General features: G+C 36.1%; 1 long non-coding RNA gene across 2 annotated transcripts in view; it reads right to left on the bottom strand.

Moving 5' to 3' along the window:
* Positions 1-153, bottom strand: part of LOC111269851 (uncharacterized) — a 3,263-nt gene extending 3,110 nt beyond the window's left edge. The window contains exon 1 of one of the 2 annotated variants that reach the window (XR_002685970.2): positions 41-153. This is a non-coding gene — a long non-coding RNA (uncharacterized LOC111269851). Of the gene's footprint in view, positions 1-36 lie in introns of both variants that reach the window. The other variant, XR_002685972.2, reaches the window with a different exon arrangement.
* Between the last annotated feature and the right edge of the window lie 6,053 nt (positions 154-6,206).

Raw genomic sequence — 6,206 nt, 5'->3', positions numbered from 1 at the left:
TAATAATAGAATGCGATAGCTCGAAAACGTAATTACCAACCACTATAAGTAACTTCGGTGTTGACACAAAGCAGTAGATAAATAAACAGCAGAGTTACAAGAATTATTTCGAAACGTTTCTTTGTTCAATTTGATCAGTAGTTTGATGCTCCTTTCCCTCTTCCTCGACACTTGCGGGATGCACACGGTACATAGCCAACATCGAAATCGAGATTAGACCGAAAATGCCACTAAAAATTGCATACGGAATCCAAAGGCTGCTCTCCTATTGATAATACAATGAAAGAATTTATTTAATCATCTCCAACCAGCTATAATCTTTCTCTTAGGTTGCGCGATTAAACAATACATGAAGTAGGCTATGGGTAAGTAGGTGCTGTAAACACTGCTTTCCCGTGACCATTTGACCTTGTGTAAGGAGAAAAACGAGCATTCCATACTTCTTGAATCTCTAGAATCTCCAAATAATCGCTCTAAGCAGAATGAATTCCAAAAATAGCAGTGCATATTTCTAAGAAACATCAAACTAAACTGCGGTTTTCATCTCAATGACGGAGTCATCCTGCAATTATCTGACCCCAACGAATGGTGCTACTGCAAAGGGGGCTACCATTGTCCCAACGCCAAATGCCATGTGGAATGTCTGAAGGGCGCAAGCACTCTGATTTCGCTATATTCTGATTAATCTCACTTGCGAACCTGAAGAAGGAAATAATGGAATGGGATGGTTATTTTAGGTGGGTTATGCATGAATTTTCACGTTTTTTTTCGTCGTATTTCTAATTCGTTTTCTTATTAAAAAGTTTACAGTTTAGAACTTTCTTTAGCCTTTCAGAATCTTAGAATCTTTGTTTCAGTCTTTGCTACTTCGTAGCCGGCAGATAGTGTAATAAAGTGAAACAATCTGGCAGTATGATATAGTTATAAAAAATATGATCTCCTACACACCGATTTCGAAAATACCAGTTGAACCGCTAGCCACGAGGCCTACAACATGAAGAGAGTATATTCCAGTAAAAATCAGGTAACAGAGGAATAAGCACTGTTGTAACTCCGGTAAGAGTTAACATGATTATTAACATAATTTGATCATTTATTACGGTGAAAAAATAACCACCTAAGGAAGAGCAGGAGGAAACCAGTTAGTTTAGGCTTATCGTTGTTTATAGCTGGTAATAATTGGTTAATTTATAGCAACATGATGCAACAATAGTTATCCAATTGAGCAAGCAAATTCGCCTTGAAAATAGAGATATAGATGTCCTGAAACGTACCAGCTGGTGTATAATTTTTTGATTGATGACGATTTGAAATATCGATCAAAATTAGTGAGCGTTACCGAACGTTCCGAGAGCTCTGATCGAATTAACCGCAATTAAGGCGAGTAGTGCTCGTATATACCAAAGGAAAGACCCTAAAACATAGTGTTCTACTATAGCTGTTAATCGCGTATACCTTCTTTGTTTCTTGTTACGCATCAATAGCTTCTCCGTATGGACGAAATGTTCACGACGAAGTGTTCCAAGTCTATTATAAGAGACATTAAACTGCAAGTCAACAACGGACGGTGCCTTCGCTCCAGTGCATTCTATATGGCGTCAATTCCTACATGATAAGAGTAGGAAGAGTTTGTGTTATTCATCTTAAGCGCTTGCCAACAAATGTAAGTTTTCGAAATCATCAAGTGGTTGAATTAACAACACTGCATAAGGCTTAGTTTTTTTACTTAACCAACAAAGCACCCTATTGTGACCTGCTTTTCTGTCACACTTGGGTTTAATAGCATTCGTTATTATAAAGCTATCTGGCCTCTATTACCCTAACCCTGCAACCGCGCTAATACGCGCTTTAACTTACTGTGTATATCAGTCATCCGTACAACAATTTATAGATACCGGTACATCAACGGCTAATACTGAAGTTTTACAATATACTGATAATAAACTACAGCTTTCTTTTACCCTACTTATGCAAACGAATTCTTGACCTGAAAGATGCAATAAAAAATGCTTTGCGTTAAGAAATCCTCCCTAGCATTGTCTTAACGTTGTCTATTGCCACTTTAATCAAGACAGAAATGAGCCTTGTTATAATAGTTTATTACGCTGTAAAACATGTGCTAACTTACGACGGCAAAAATTGATAGAATTTGATTGGCACTATGCCAATAGTCGACAGGCGTCCGCTGAAGTCATCGCTGCCTGGGTGAATCCTATCAAACTATTAACTTACTTATGAGCAATTGCATAGAAGCCAAAGACAAGCCTTGGAACAACACAGAGCTATTAGGTATCCAGAGTGCACTCCGCAATCTCAGTACATCAAATCCTGCAATTTGCAAAAGTCAGACGCCTGAGCCAAGACTGTACTAGAATCACGCACGTTTTCCCTACCTCTCCTTAAATGTTTCAAATCTATGCTTTATGTAAATTCGCAATATGTACAACAGCATGCTATATGCTAATTTGTTTGCTCTAAAAGGATATCTCTGAGAAGCGACACGCTTCTTACTGGATTTATATTTTATCCTTATTTATTTTATCCTTAGCACTGCCATAGCACGTTGCTGGGTTTTCACCCTCTGCCAATTCAGCATATGAAAGACCAGACTAGGTCACTTGGCAAACAACAGCCAGCTGTAAAAAAGACATACGTGTTTTAAAATTAGATCATAACAAGATATTTAGAAGAAAAGATAAAAAGATTTTGAAAAGATAAATGTACAGTTATTTACGACGAGCGCACATGTTACATTAGTTACTAAGTTACATTAGTTGTCTCTACAACGATTAGGCCGGCGTGACGGCATAAACTCTTTTCAGTGCATGGTATTGTAGCTTGACCGTCCGAATCAATATTTTCTATATATATATATATATATATAAGCACAACTTTAATTTACACCACGGAAGATGTCTTCTAGTAATAGTAATAACTTTCCTGATTTACGTTGAGGGCCTTTTTCCTTAGTAGGAAAGCAATTTCTAATGATTGACCCTTCATTTTTGTTAGCCTGTTCTATATAACGTATAACAGCGTCTTTTCTGAATACCGAATTATAACTAAATTGTAACACTTGACAAAAATTTGTTTTTTCACTTTTAATGTAATCTCGTTTCACACAATAAACTAGCCCGCCTAAACAGCTTTCGAAATTATTCCTAAATTGTGTTCGTATGCTCGGACATAGCTTACCCACTTTTCTGTGCTTGTTTATCATCTTCATGCTATGTTTTGAAGTTGCTTAGTCTGATACGTTATCCCGCATGATTTAAAAATTGTTTGAGTGATACAAATCAGACTCTCCCGGAGTACCCTTCGATTCTTTACTTTCCACAGATCGGCTTCAGCGTCAGTAAACAGGCAAATAAGAGATATGATCCGTAACCGTGCTGCTTTCGCGAGAAAATTTTCGCGGCATGGTCGGTTCGAATCGCAATGAAGAAATAGTGTCATAATATGATCTTTAGCATTTTCTACTTTAAATTCATGTATTCATTTTTGGATATGGTTTTCATTGAGGGGTTGGGGCATCAATGAAATGAACAATATTTGCATTTGTAAAAAAATTCAAAGACAAATGCAGTTTCAGGCACCGCCTAAAGACCTGCTAGAAAAAGCGAAACTTTCCGGTCGATCCGACGAAGGGTTGAATTCACTAGCCGCTAAGTGGGCGTAATTAAAGACAATAACAACAGCCGCGACCATGACAACGGTGACAGTAACAGCAACACGAGTACTGCCAGTCTGTAGTAATATGTTTATTCAGGGCGAAGCTAATTAAAACTAGGAAGTATAGAAGTGTCAAGAAGCGTAATTACATTTTAACGTGGGTTTTTAGTCACACAGAATATGCAATATTTTCGATTGTATTTAAATTAAACAAGGCAAATGTTTCGAATAAATTATGTTGTCCTAAGGATGCAAAGTGATCGCGATTCTCGCTGGTATAAAGACTGCCTTTAAGTCTTGCAATCTAGTGCGCTTTTTTGGTAACAGGAAAAAGCATATATTTTGTATAGATTTCTCTACTACTTAATTATATGTGAATAAAAAATAAAGTTATCTTGTATATTTTGGGCTTACTTACCTGCCAAACTACGTGACTTTAAACCGAACGGATGCATAGCTTTCTTTATTTATTTATTTAGCATTTCATAGCCCACAGATCATTAGAGATACATATCAATGACATGATAATAGTAGTAATAATGCTAACAATAATAGAAATAATATAACCTTTGCAGGTTATATTGTTGTATTTTGATAGTAAATATAATCTATTAAATATCGACTTACAGTATGCTAATTTCCACGAACCTAGCATCACGAAGAGAATATATTCGACCGAGATCAAAGAGTAAAGGAAAGATCACAGTGACAGTTCAGAAAAGAGCCAAGATTATCACTGGCATGACTTTATCACTGATTAAAAAGAATAAAGATTTATCTGTGTGTGAAATAGTTGAGCTAAGTTTATATCTCACAGTTATTTTATATTGCATCGAATTCTGAAACCCTTCTAATGCTAGTTCAAGCGCTACATATTGATTAAGCTTGATGATCGCCAAGCCAAAATATTCGTATTTGAAAGGATAATCCTGAAGATCCTTAAGAGCAACGTAATTAAGTTATATCGAAATAAGTTTCCGCCGAGCTGACCATAACAACTACATTCGTTTCCTCTGCGTCGAGTAACGAGGGGCGATATCTATGCCACAGTTAAGAAGCAGTATTTTGATAGAGCAGAACTTAAATTGGCTGTTCAATAGAGTGACGAAATGGGTCAGTGCTGTCTCTGTACGGACAAATCGCTGATGCACTGAAAGAGATGGAACTAGAGACGACGATTTGAAAATACGTGCGAAACACTGTTGCGTTCAAATCTGGTTATTATTCACTATCCTCTAACCAAGTTGTATTCTACAATAAAAATCAAGCCAATTAAAAAAATAATGGCTTCAGCTATTTTGATTTCGAGCATAAAACGTGTATAATGCCGTGCTTGACGATAACCAGTCGAACATAAAGAGTTATATACGAGAGTGGACTTACAGACATTACCCTATCACCCTTTAAATAAATTAAAGTCTATTTAAGCGTCAAACTGGAAAATGGTCTATCATCTACAATCCGTTAGATACAACTGTAATGTTTACACAGACTGTAGGAACTTCTATCATTAGTCCTAAACGATCGCTCACAGGCGTCCCTGTGTGGTCCATAAAACTTCGAGTCGTAAACTTAGCGTGAAACATGGGCATCTATTGAATACAAACTAATAACTATATGACAGCTACATTATATTTGTCATTATTATCATAATATGCAATTATCTAAAAGTTATTATTTTATTTCTATTTATATTTAACCATAGTCTGGCATCGCCGCAACTTGAAATTACTCATTATCTGATGCTAGCCAACATGTACTTATTCCTTTAAAGGGATCACGAACATCAATCATTTCTATAGCGTGAATTAGCCATAACCTTTTACATTTATAATAAATCCTTTCTGAACGTTATAAATGTTCTAAACATTGGCAGTAAGATAGAAGAGACCTAAAGCAATGTAAATATTACCGATCGATATTTTACCTACACATAGGTAACTTATATAAAACAAAAAACGTTTTGTGTAATATATAAAGTTTTAATAATAATAAAGTTTCTCAAAACAAACTTGTTGCGAGCCTACTACTACTGCGAGTATTATAAAAACTTCCCACTTTGCCAGTAGTCCACAGATTTTCATTGAAGTATCGTCGTTTCGTAGCGCTATCAATTAAACCATGAATAATAAAACAAATAACAGTCAGATTTAGTAGCTAAGACTGTACCGACTGGGGTTATATATTAGGTATTTCTTACGTGTCCTTCCATATCATAATGATACATGAGGATGGTATAAAGTAATTCATGAATTGCTCGGAAATTATCTCCTCTATAGGTAAACGATGGATTGAGCCTGTGGATTGATTTTTTGTTCTTTGTTTTGCAGTTGCACCTCCTTAAATATTTCACGTTGTCTAAAAATAACGCAGAAAAAGCCTCATGAATGTAAAGATATGTTGAAAGGTTGTGACCAACTGGGTGATTGGTGTGGTCTTACCCAATCGCGGTTGTACATATGTTCTAATAAAAAAAAACAAGACCGGAACGAAATACCCAAAACACGAAAGTCGATTGCACACTAGTCGAAAAT

This window comes from Varroa jacobsoni, unplaced genomic scaffold (genome assembly GCF_002532875.2).
Source record: "Varroa jacobsoni isolate VJ856 unplaced genomic scaffold, vjacob_1.0 scaffold_1421, whole genome shotgun sequence".
Classification (NCBI taxonomy): domain Eukaryota; kingdom Metazoa; phylum Arthropoda; class Arachnida; order Mesostigmata; family Varroidae; genus Varroa; species Varroa jacobsoni.
This window is presented reverse-complemented; position numbering and strand designations above follow the sequence as displayed.